The sequence below is a fragment of the Sphaeramia orbicularis genome, chromosome 8 (assembly GCF_902148855.1).
Source record: "Sphaeramia orbicularis chromosome 8, fSphaOr1.1, whole genome shotgun sequence".
Lineage (NCBI taxonomy): Eukaryota > Metazoa > Chordata > Actinopteri > Kurtiformes > Apogonidae > Sphaeramia > Sphaeramia orbicularis.
In genome coordinates this window covers 1,468,191-1,481,503 of record NC_043964.1, presented here as the reverse complement: position 1 = coordinate 1,481,503, position 13,313 = coordinate 1,468,191, and the positions used below count along the sequence as shown (strand labels likewise).

The 13,313-nt window shown below is 36.1% G+C and overlaps 2 long non-coding RNA genes across 2 annotated transcripts; both read right to left on the bottom strand.

Moving 5' to 3' along the window:
* Nucleotides 1–787: 787 nt before the first annotated feature.
* Nucleotides 788–5,556, bottom strand: LOC115423544 (uncharacterized). Its single transcript, XR_003935984.1, has 2 exons — nucleotides 5,493–5,556; nucleotides 788–2,608 (listed from the first exon to the last, which is right to left on the bottom strand). It is a non-coding gene; the product is annotated as an uncharacterized LOC115423544 (long non-coding RNA).
* Nucleotides 5,557–5,570: 14 nt separating this feature from the next.
* On the bottom strand, nucleotides 5,571–12,868 carry LOC115423543 (uncharacterized). Its single transcript, XR_003935983.1, has 3 exons — nucleotides 12,746–12,868; nucleotides 7,074–7,229; nucleotides 5,571–5,623 (listed from the first exon to the last, which is right to left on the bottom strand). It is a non-coding gene; the product is annotated as an uncharacterized LOC115423543 (long non-coding RNA).
* Nucleotides 12,869–13,313: the final 445 nt, after the last annotated feature.

Genomic DNA, 13,313 nt, shown 5'->3' with positions numbered 1-13,313 from the left:
AAAAAAAAAATCCGTAATTTAACAGAATTTTCACTGTTTATTTGACAGATTTTTCCTGTATTTTTCAGATACAGGAAAATATCAATGAAATGGCACAAACAGACTGTGATTTTACATGTCAAATGGAAAAGAACACGAAAAAACTGTAACTGTGAATAACCAGAAAATTTCCATTTTTTAAAAGAAATTTTTTCTTTTTTCACAGAAAAATACAGTTCAAATACATTTGCAAATGTATCATAATTTCACAAATATTTCCTTTCGATTTATGAGATTAAACAGTTAATTTAAAGTTTAATAATTAAAAAAACAAACAAACTAAAACCAGATAAAATTACTGACAGTTAACGGTAACAGAAGTATAGTTCTGTCAGTTGAACCGGACTTGTTTGTCATTGACAAATATCTTGTGTAATTACAGGAGGTTTCACAACAAAACTGTTGAATAAATGTATTTTGTGAATGTATAACATGTATAAGCACTGATAAACTGTCCAATACAGTTTTTATCAGTGGATTGGACAACTGAGTCTCACTGAAAATTATTCATATATATATTTATAGGGAATTGGATTGTTTTAATACATGTAAATATTCTTTATTAAACATTAAAATAAAGTTTTTTTTTTTTTTTTTAAATGTTAAATCTCATGTAAGTTAGGGCAAAAAACTATATTTGACTTATGGAAAATTACCGTATTTTATGAGATGGTTATTTTCTGTTATTTAACTAGTATTTATTGGTGCCCCTGCTGCCGGAATATAACTGTTTTTTTTACTGTTTTTCTTTTTTTTTTTTACAGTGTGATTCTGTCTTATTTTAAGTGTGATGAGATATTTGGACTAGAAATGAGAAAAATACACTTGGTCAGATGTAGATTTTTGCAGTGTAGACATGTTTAGAATCTGCTGAAAAACCTGCAACAACCGGACATGTATGCACACATTATATGGACACATATTCAATAGTCACACATATGAGTTTGTCTGCTCACACGGTGTCATTTTGACTGAATATTTGACCAAATGGTGGAACTTTCTGAACTATAAATGACCTGTAGAACACACGCTTCACTTTACAGTCTGTAGAAAAGGTAAATGCGGTAACATTTAAGGCTCCTGGGGTTATAATGACACTGGAATTCCTCCTTTTTGTTAAAACTATCTGTATTTCAGAGCAGAATTGTCACACTACATTTTATCAGCCAGAGAAAAGGTAATTAGGAATTAATTACCATGAAGTTTCTAAGAGATAACACATCTACCATTAGTTTTTGGAAAACAACTGCTGGGCTTGTACCTGTTTAGGTTATATTATCACAAAAAATACTGGTCAAATTAGTTTGTTTTTCTAGGATTCTATCTGCTGGAAACCTTCTTGGTTCTTTACAGTTAATGGCCTTTTAATTACAGGGAGACTTTACCGTTTTTCAGTATATGTTACAGATTTCAGTGCATGTTTTTTGTTTGTGTTGTACTTTACTGTCCATACTAATATGAATACTTTAATAAAAGTGATACTTTTTTAGAGAACTCTGTCCACAAAAACACACAAAAATGCAAAAATAATTAAAAATGAGCAAATGAGCCAATAAGTGGAGTTAAAGTCTGAACTGATGCATCAAATATTGAAGAAAATTCTATAAAATGAGCTTATTTTTTTGGCGCAAAAACAAGTTACCTCTCTTTCTTCAGCTTTATTTCTGGCTTTTTATGTCCCGACTTAGTTTGGAGAAAAAATGTGATTCATATGTATGGAAGCCCATTTCTGCCACAAGTTAAAATAATCACTTATTACTTATTAGTAATTTTTTTAGAAGATATCTGGTTATTTTGAGATACTAAGTCAATATTTGGAGAATATATATCCGTAATGTGACAATGTTTCTCCTTATTTTGAAGTATTAACTCAATATTCTGAATAAGTTTCTCATGTTTTCTCCCAACAGTATAAATATTTTTTTTCTTTTATCATATATTTTCTGTTTTGCTACTCAGTGTCACATCACAATATAAGATAATGTTTAATAAAATGTTGAGATATGCAGATTTTAGTCTCAGTGGTGTCAGATTATTTATAATTTAATGCTAATGAAACCTGGACTGAGGGTCACAGTAGAGTCAGGAATCAGTATCAGAGTCCATTTGCATGTCTATAGGGTTTCATATGAACCAGTTTGCACCAAAATCTCTGAAATGTTAATTTATCAAACTATTCACATAAGTGTGGATGAAGGATGAAGATGATGATAATAATGATGATGAGGAGGAGGAGGAGTTACAGTGCCAGCACTGACAGGAAAGAGTAAAAAAGCCGATATCAGAAAAGACAGAGAACACAGGATCAGCTGTTTAAGATGTGGTGGGCGTGGCCTTCTTCTTCACCAGTCTCCGCCCTCCCTGTCTGGAGATGGGACCATTGGCTGGGGGCGGGGCCTGGGCCGGGGCCTGGGCCGGGGCCTGGGGCGGAGCCGAGGCCCGTTCGGCCTTGACCTCGTCGATGAACGTTTCCACGGCGTTAAACTTCTCGGTCAAATCGCCCAGATGAGCTTTGAGGGCGTTGAACTCCTTGTAGAGATCGTCTAAAGCCTCGGAGAGCGGCTGGATCCTGAACGCAACCACAGGACAGATGATCAGCACGGAAAAGAGGTTTGTTTTGTTTTTCAACTTTTACTGAAATATGTGAGTATACAAGACATACGTATTTTGAACAAACAAACATCAAGATGTCAAAGGAAAAAGCATTTGAACAAATACATTAAGAAATAATGTGTAAATTTAAAGACACAAAGCAGAATAGACAAATAATAGTATAAAAAAATAAATTAATAATAAAAATAAAATATCTACAAAAATAAATGAATAAATGCATCAGAAGTTCAGTCAGTTTTTAAAATTCTTCATAAATTGCAGGGAGCTAGTGCTTTTTTGTTAAAGATAAATTCTAAAGATTTATTAATGTATTTTTTCAAATTCCTTCAGGAAGAATTTAAAATTTGGGTGTGTTTTGGTATATTTATTTTTGGTGTATGAAATTTACCAAATAAAATTATCAAATTAACAACAAACTCTAAATTACAAATGTTATGTTCAAAATATCGTAATTATATTTGAGTTGTTATAGTTATTTTTTCATTACTTTTAAATATGATATATTTTTAAATTTTAGACCAGAAATTAGACGAGTGTTCACACAGAAAGAATAAGTGTCGAATAGTTTCAGGACAAGAATGACAAAAGCTACACATTTCTTCTACGTCAGAAAATCGAGACAAAGGAAGGAAAAGAGATAAAGAGCAAGAAAACTGAAAGAAATAATACGAACACTGCACACAAGACAAAAATAACTGTCATTTACATAAAACAAAACTAAAACTCTAAACAGATCTTTTTTAGATTACACTTTTTATATTTCATTAGTGAAACGTCAAAATGTTTTAGTCAAAATTCAGATTTTCTAACAAGTACTGAACTTCTTTATTGTGTCATTATTTCCTTACACTGTAAAAAATCTGTAATTTAACAGAATTTTCACTGTTTATTTTACAGATTTTTCCTGTGTTTTTAAGATACAGGAAAATATCAATGAAATGACACAAACAGACTGTGATTTTACATGTCAAATGGAAAAAAACACAAAAAAACTGTAACTGTGAATAACCAAAAAAATGTCCATTTTTGAAAGAAATGTTTTCTTTTTTCATAGAAAAATACAGTTAAATTACATTTGCAAATGTATCATAATTTCACAAATATTTCTTTTCTATTTATAAGATTAAACTGTAAATTTAAAGTTTAATGTAGCAAAAAGAAAAAAAGAAAAGAAAAACAAGATTAAAATTACTGACAGTTAACGGTAACAGAAGTATTAGTTCTGTCAGTTGAACCAGACTTGTTTGTTCGTTGACAAATATCTTGTGTAATTACAGGAGGTTTCGCAACAAAACTGTTGAATAAATGTATTTTTGTGAATGTATAACATGTATAAGCACTGATAAACTGTCCAAATACAGTTTTTATCAGTGGATTGGACAACTGAGTCTCACTGAAAATTATTTATATCTATATTTATAGGGAATTGGATTGTTTTAATACATGTAAATATTCTTTATTAAACATTAAAAAGTTAAAAAAAACAACAAAAAAAAAACAAAACAAAACAAAAATGCAAAATCTCATGTAAAGTTAGGGCAAAAAACTGTATTTGAATTATGGAAAATTACCGTATTTTTATGAGATGGTTATTTTCTGTTATTTAACAGTATTTTTTTGACACCCCTGCTGCTGAAATATTACCGTTTTTTTTTTTTTTTTTTTAAAGAGTTTTGTTTATTTTTATTTTTTACAGTGTGCTCAAAAAAAAAAACAAAACAAAAACCCCACCCATATCTATGAATTTCAACAAAAACACACCAGAAAATTCAGGTTTTATCCAAATTTGCATCTATCTTCACTGTGTCAGGCACTCATTATGTCTGGATGTTTAGCATATTTGTTTGTTTTGACTTTAAATGGCTGTGAAATCTCATTGAAAGCCATATTGTAATCAATGTTTTATTCTAAAATGATATAAAGTTGCACATACATTCATTAATACTTTAAAAACAGAAACACACTAGCAAAAGACCAAATGAAAAAAGAAGAAAAAGCATTCAAACGAAACAACACCATGGCCAAATGAACAGAAAACACGTGGCTGCACGGTGGCGTTTATTTAACTCGTGGCGTCTCCGTGGTAACAGACAGGAAACAGCAGATTTCCCCCAGCCAAACTCTGACACACTCTGAGAGGCACGTTTCTATTTTGACTCTTAAATTGTAGTTTCAGCTGCTTCCTTTATGACGACAGCGGCCGCCGAATCGTACCGACAGAAACCTGGGTTTATTTTTCAGTCTGAGACAAAACACAGCTCCTCCTGCACCCACTCCTTCCAGCGTCTGGGGAATATTTTGTTCATTAGAAACACACATGAAAGTAGCAGTTGATTTGACATTTCTTCCAGTTAAATTTGCTCTGCACTTGTTAAAAACGAAGCTGAAAACGTTCTGATCTTAGAGCAATTAAGTTTTAAAGTTTGAGTTTCAAAGTCACTTTGTTTCATCAGTTGTGGAAAGGATGTTTTGGTTTGTTCATCAATATTCTGGTTTATAACGAATTATACTTATGAGGGAACAGATTGAAAATTACCTCTGCTCTGCATCTCTACACGGTAAAAAAAAATCTGTAATTTAACAGAATTTTCACTGTTTTTTTTGACAGATTTTCCTGTATTTTTTAGATACAGGAAAATATCAATGACAAACAAAACAGAGTGTGATTTTACATGAAAAATGGAAAAGAACAGGAAAAAACTAACTGTGAATAACCACAAAATTTCCACTTTTAAAAGAATTTTTTCTTTCTTCACATCACCGTGTGATGTTAAAATGGGGTCAGGAGTCAAAAAGGTAGGAAACCGCTGTTCAGCCTCGTCTGTCGTATCCCATCATACCTTGCGTAGTCGGGCAGGACAGTCTGGTGGTCGTTCTGCAGAATTCCTCTTCATCTGGGTCATGATGTCAACTTCCAGGTCGTCCAGAACCTGCGTCAGATTGGCCACTCCTCTCATGTTCACCCTGTCGGCTGGAGCAGACCACGGACAGGAAGGACATTTTATATTATTAATCACAATTTTAAAGGACACTAGTTATGTTGAAATGGAAATGGAAGGAAAGAAAGTAACTGTCTACAAACTTCAGGTAATCATTTAAGGTCTAGAACTGTTTCCAAATGATTTTTTTTGCTGTGCTTGACCTTCACCGTAAAAAAAAAAAAAAAAAACAAAGAAAAAAAAAAAAACACCATTATTCCAGCAGCAGGGGTGCTGAGAAAATACTGTTAAATAACGGAAAATAACCATCTCATAAAAATGTGGTAATTTTCCATAATTCAAATATAGTTTTTTGCCTTAACTTTACATGAGATTTTGCATATTTTTGACTTTTTAATGTTTAATAAAGAATATTTACATGTATTAAAACAATCCAATTCCCTATAAATATATATATAAATAATTTTCAGTGAGACTCAGTTGTCCAATCCACTGATAAAAACTGTATTTGGACAGTTTATCAGTGCTTATACATGTTATACATTCACAAAAATACATTTATTCAACAGTTTTGTTGTGAAACCTCCTGTAATTACACAAGATATTTGTCAATGAACAAACAAGTCTGGTTCAACTGACAGAACTAATACTTCTGATACTGTTAATTGTCAGTAATTTTATCTCATTTTATTTATTTTTTTACAGTATTAAACTTTAAATTAACAGTTTAATCTCATAAATAGAAAAGAAATATTTGTGAATTTACGATACATTTGTAAATGTATTTTAACTGTATTTTTTGTGAAAAAAGAAAAAATTTCTTTTAAAAAATGGAATTTTTTTGGTTCTTCACAGTTGCAGTTTTTTCATGTTCTTTTCCATTTGACATGGAAAATCACAGTCTGTTTTTGTCATTTCATTGATATTTTCCTGTATCTGAAAAATACAGGAAAAATCTGTTGAATAAACAGTGAAAATTCAGTTAAATTACGGATTTTTTTTTACAGTGCATTTTTATATTATAATTTCAGATAATTTTAGAACATAAGTTTTAAATCAACTGTTTTTTCACAAATCATAGCTAACCATTCATGTAAAAATAAATGAAGTCATGCTTTTAGTTGAAAATACATCTATTACGACCATTTATTATCAGTTTTCTCATGTTTCTCACCTTAAAATTCTCTGTCCATTGGAATCCACACATAATAAAACTGTGCTGTAATGAAACGTCTCTGATTTCTACAGATTTATCCATTCATTGTTGAGTTGTGTGTTTAAAAGCTACTAGATATCTCACCTTCATTCACTACAAATGCAACAGAACTCAGTTTGGACCCAGATGTTCCTAAAACACTGACACAAGCTGAAGACTGAAGCTTCACAGGTTTATCAGCGACGTTTGCAGCGTGAACTTTCACCTCTAGCCCTGAACTTGACCTTTGACCCAGAGTAAACAGAGAGGGAAATCTGGGTGCTCACAGCCATCCCTGTAGTTCCACTCGTCCGTGGTTGTCGTGGTCGTTGCTTTTGACGACGATCCTCCGCGACGTCTCTGGGCCAGAACCGTAACCGTAGCAACGGCCAACAGCAGCAACAGCACCAAGTTGGATTTGGAGGCCATGATCAGACCAGCACCTGGAGGAGGAGCAGGGGGGGAGAGGGAGGAGGAGGAGGAAGGGGGGGGGGGGAGGAGGAGGAGGAGAAGGAGGAGAAGGGGGGGTGGAGGAGGAGGAGAAGGAGGAACAGGAGGAACAGGAGGAAAAGGAGGAAAAGGAGGAGGAGGAGGAAAAGGAGGAGGAGAAGGAGAAGTAGGAGGAGGATGAGGAGGAAGAGGAGGAGGAGGAGGATGAAGGGGGGGGGGGAGAAGGGGGGGTGGAGGAGGAGGAGGAGGAACAGGAGGAGGAGAAGGAGGAGGAGGAAGAGGAGGAAAAGGAGGAAGAGGAGGAGGGGGGGAGGAGGAGGAGGAGGAAAAGGAAGAGGAGAAGGAAGGAGGAGAAGGGGGGTGGAGGAGGAGGAGGAGGAGGAGGAGGAGGAACAGGAGGAAAAGGAGGAGGAGGAGGAGGAGAAGGAGGAACAGGAGGAAAAGGAGGAGGAGGAGGAGGAATCACACGCTGCATGTTCAGTGAATTCTAGATTGTCCTGGACAAGTCTTTTTTCTTGGGTTTTGTCAGTTTTGGATCTTCTAACCCACAACTGTAAACGGAGCGTAATGAGCCTGTACATGACCTGAAAACTAAATACAGGAAAATGTCTGATTTTCACTGACAAAACTGAAAATACAGAGGATGATATTATAATAAAAGGTGATAAACCACTTAAAAAAGTTAAATATAGAGAAAAAAATGTTGCCACAAAAGTAGGAGTGGGTCTTTATGGGTTAAAAAACAGTAAATTCACACCTGAAAACATCACCCATGAACCATGAAATTTAGGCATTTTTGCACTGCAAAAAAAATGACATTAGTTATCAAAATATTTTAGAGTAGATAAAGAAATCAGTCAACGCTATTTCTGTAGATTTCCCATTGTCACATTGTAAACTGTGGTTAAAAACGCTGTGGTATGACCCCAGCATTAGTAGATCCTCCACTCCCGGTAAAACCTCATGTGGCTGTGGTGTTCAATCCTACACTGTAAAAAAAAAAAAAAAAAAAAAAAAAAAAAAAAAAAAAAAAACACGTTTAAAAAATGGGTATTATTCCGGCAGCAGGGGTGCCAAAAAATACTGTTAAATGACAGAAAAAAACACAGCTCATAAAAAGACGACAGTTTTCTGTAATTCAAATACAGTTTTTTTGCCCTAACTTTACATGAGATTTTGCATATTTTTTGACTTTTTAATGTTTAATAAAGAATATTTACATGTATAAAACAATCCAATTCCCTATAAATATATATATAAATAATTTTCAGTGAGACTCAGTTGTCCAATCCACTGATAAAAACTGTATTTGGACAGTTTATCAGTGTTTATACATGTTATACATTCACAAAAATACATTTATTCAACAGTTTTGTTGTGAAACCTCCTGTAATTACACAAGATATTTGTCAATGAACAAACAAGTCTGGTTCAACTGACAGAACTAATACTTCTGTTACAGGTAATTGTCAGTAATTTTATCTCGTATTATTATTATTATTATTATTATTTTTTTTTTTTTTTTTTTTTTACAGTTTTAAACTTTAAATTAACAGTTTGATGTCATGAATAGAAAAGAAATATTTGTGAAATTATGATACATTTGCAAATGTATTTTAACTGTATTTTTCTGTGAAAAAAGAAAAAATTTCTTTAAAAAATGGAAATTTTATGCTTATTCACAGTTACAGTTTTTTGTGTTCTTTTCCATTTGACATGTAAAATCACAGTCTGTTTTTGTCATTTCATTGATATTTTCCTGGATCTGAAAAATACAGGAAAAATCTGTCAAATAAACCGTGAAAATTCTGTTAAATTACAGATTTTTTTTTTTACAGTGTACTACAGCAGAGAAGAATCAAACTGTCATGGCTCCTGTTTGAGTCCAAACGTCTGAAGTCTTCCAGTCGTGTCAGAGGGTGGAAGTGCAGGAAAAAAAAAAAAAAAAAAAAGGCCCTGAGGCTGAAGTCTGAGCTCCAGGAATGAGTCCAAGCAGCTGATGGAGACCAGCCCAGCGCCAGAGCACAGCTGCACATGTGGCTCCAAAACCTGCTTCATGTTCACCTCCATTAAAACACTGACCCTCCACAGATCACACACGCAGTAAAGGAAAGGCATGTGACAAATCAACACGACACACGGCTTTATGTTTTTGTCTGGTACACAGGGGCTGTTTGAGTGGTGTCAGGTTCTGGAAGTAGACAGCAGGTATTTTCTGTGCACGCTGAAGTTTGTCATGGACACTGTTTATGGAAAAACCAGAAATCAAAATAACAAAAAGGTTTTAACGCACATGAGATGGGTTTTAGAGAAAGACTGAAAGGAAAACGTGTGGAATATGAGCATTTACGAAGGGCGACTGAAAAGTGTTGAGCCTAACGTGGAAAGGATTCAGATATGAAGACCACATTTGGTCCATGAAATCTGTCACACGTCTTAATCCTGTCCACTCCAGGTCTTGGTCATACTAATCTGTTCTGTTTGAGCAGCTCCCTGAACTGTCTGTATCAAGTGTTTCCTGAAAATGGACAAACTGAAGTATCAGCTGTTATCGAGTACATACGACCTTTGTCTTCTGTGGGGTTAGGACAGGGTTAGGGTTAGGAACAGGGTTAGGACAGGGTTAGGGTTAGGAACAGGGTTAGGACAGGGTTAGGGTTAGGACAGGGTTAGGGTTAGGAACAGGGTTAGGGTTAGGGTTAGGACAGGGTTAGGGTTAGGAACAGGGTTAGGGTTAGGACAGGGTTAGGGTTAGGAACAGGGTTAGGGTTAGGGTTAGGAACAGGGTTAGGGTTAGGGTTAGGACAGGGTTAGGGTTAGGAACAGGGTTAGGGTTAGGACAGGGTTAGGGTTAGGAACAGGGTTAGGGTTAGGGTTAGGAACAGGGTTAGGGTTAGGACAGGGTTAGGGTTAGGAACAGGGTTAGGGTTAGGAACAGGGTTAGGGTTAGGACAGGGTTAGGGTTAGGACAGGGTTAGGGTTAGGAACAGGGTTAGGGTTAGGGTTAGGAACAGGGTTAGGGTTAGGAACAGGGTTAGGGTTAGGACAGGGTTAGGGTTAGGACAGGGTTAGGGTTAGGAACAGGGTTAGGGTTAGGAACAGGGTTAGGGTTAGGAACAGGGTTAGGGTTAGGACAGGGTTAGGGTTAGGACAGGGTTAGGGTTAGGAACAGGGTTAGGGTTAGGGTTAGGAACAGGGTTAGGGTTAGGAACAGGGTTAGGGTTAGGACAGGGTTAGGGTTAGGACAGGGTTAGGGTTAGGGTTAGGGTTAGGGTTAGGAACAGGGTTAGGGTTAGGACAGGGTTAGGGTTAGGACAGGGTTAGGGTTAGGAACAGGTTAGGGTTAGGGTTAGGACAGGGTTAGGGTTAGGACAGGGTTAGGGTTAGGAACAGGGTTAGGGTTAGGAACAGGGTTAGGGTTAGGACAGGGTTAGGGTTAGGAACAGGGTTAGGGTTAGGGTTAGGGTTAGGGTTAGGAACAGGGTTAGGGTTAGGACAGGGTTAGGGTTAGGACAGGGTTAGGGTTAGGAACAGGGTTAGGGTTAGGGTTAGGACAGGGTTAGGGTTAGGACAGGGTTAGGGTTAGGAACAGGGTTAGGGTTAGGAACAGGGTTAGGGTTAGGGTTAGGGTTAGGGTTAGGACAGGGTTAGGGTTAGGGGTTGGGATGTTTCCATAGTTTGGACTGCTCCTTGGTCTCAGGCTGATAGGGATGGACCCCAGTTTCATCCAGAGTCACAAATCAGCCCCAAACTCAAGTTTGTATTGCATCGCATCTTATCTCATCTTATTTAATCATATCACAGCGCAGTTTATCTTATCTCATCTCATTGTATCGTATCATATCGTACCTTACCTCATCTTATCTTCTTTTATCTCATCTTATCGGATCGTATGTTATCTTATCTCATCCTATCGTATCATATCTTATCTTATCTCATCTCATCGTATTGTATCGTATCTTGTCGTATCTTATTGTATCTTATTGTATCTTATCTTATCTCATCTTATCATATCTCATCTCATCGTATTGTATCTCATCGTATCTTACCGTGTCATATCTCATCTCATATCTCATCTCATCGTATCTCATCTTATCTTATCTTATTTTATCTCATCTTATCTTATCTTATCTTATCTTATCTTATCTTATCTTATCTTATCTTATCTTATCTTATCTTATCTTATCATGTCTTATTTTATCATGTCTTATCTTATCATGTCTCATCTCATCTCATCTTACACATCATTCTATATAAATATGTGAATGTGCAGACTTTGGGATAAAAAATCTAAATCTGCGTTCAGTTCCCCTCCCTTCACTGTCACTGTTCTGTTCAGTTGGACTCAGAAACGCTCCTACAGGGTTCACATTCATTCGTCTAACATCAGCGCAGACAAAACCTGCCACAGCGCTTCGGTTTAACGCCGTCTCTGCCGCTCGTTTTCCTCTGAAGCCTCTGCCGTATAACGAACCACTGAAATCTCATCAGCTCCGACCACGCTCAATCTGGCAACCATGAAATAAGTAGGGCCCGGCAGTGGAGGAGAAATTAGAGAATTTCCCCGAGTCATTCAACATTTAGAACGGCAGATGCTGGATTTAAATTCCTGCTCAACATTAATAAGGAGTCCCATTCAGTTTCATCTGAAGCGTGCATTCCACTCAGAGCGCTCAGTGCTTTTATGCAGCTTGAATACAGTATGAAGACCGACAAACTGATCGCAAGTCCAACTTCACTCCCTGAATAATTTATTTCAAAGCAGCAACAATGCTTGAAGAAAAAGCAACACATCCACAGACGTCAGTCAAAAAAAAGGAAAGTAACCCCAGAACATCACAGCTGCCCTGAGAGTCAATGTGAAGTGACTGTTTTTAAAACCTCTGCATTTTACAGCAAGGACTGACAGCACACACAAAAACTGAGCCAAAGCCTGGAAATGACCGAAAAGTCTGAAAGAAAAAGCAACAAACTCACATTTTAAAGCATGTCTGTGAAATTCAGCAGCAAAAACTTAGAAATTATCAAAAAGTCTGAAAGAAAAAGCAACAAACTCACATTTTAAAGCATGTCTGTGAAATTCAGCAGCAAAAACTTAGAAATTATCAAAAAGTCTGAAAGAAAAAGCAACAAACTCACACATTTTAAAGCATGTCTGTGAAATTCAGCAGCAAAAACTTAGAAATTATCAAAAAGTCTGAAAGAAAAAGCAACAAACTCACACATTTTAAAAGTGGGCGCATGAACTTTTAAAATATCTACATGAAAAATTGCTTGAACCATCATTATGAATCAATAAATAATCAATAACTTATGACAGTTACTGTATAACAAAGTATTCAAGTATATTCCACAGGTTCAGAATATGAAAGTAACTAAATCAGACAAATATACTGAAGAAAAAGTATAATATTTGCTCTTAGATGTAGTGAATTAGAGGTAGAAAGTTGCTGAAAATGGAAAAATGAATTGATTAGTTTGTGATCTATAATTATCTAATGACACATACCTGTAAACAACAGTGTGAACCTGGTTTTGTGCAGCTCCTCTACACAAAGCTTCTGAAAAGTGAAGGAACAGAGCAGCGTTCGACAGACGAGTGAGAGAAAACACAGCCCTGCATGCACACACATGCACTAAAAAAACTGAGCTTCATTTTTCAACACATAAACATATGCATGAGCGCACACACACACACACACACACACACACACACACCTACACACACACACACACACACACACACCATCATTATGGAGGCCCTGGTGGTCAGAACAGTGTGGTTTGGGTTGGAGGCGCAGCTCCAGCACCTTCACTGGTTTCATGGGTTTTTCAGACACAGTTTGTGTGCATTTGTTCTTTTCTTTGACCCTGGATGAAGGAACGTTCCAGATCCTTCAAAAATGAGATCACTGGAGGATTTTACCAGTCACTACTTGTGCGTCTCTGACATTTAACCCTAGAACGCCAAACGTATCATATTTGATCCATGAGTTTTGGAGCCCTCTACATGATCAGAGTGAAAAAACCTGATGTATACAATTGGATACATGCAATACACAGATAATCCACCAGGG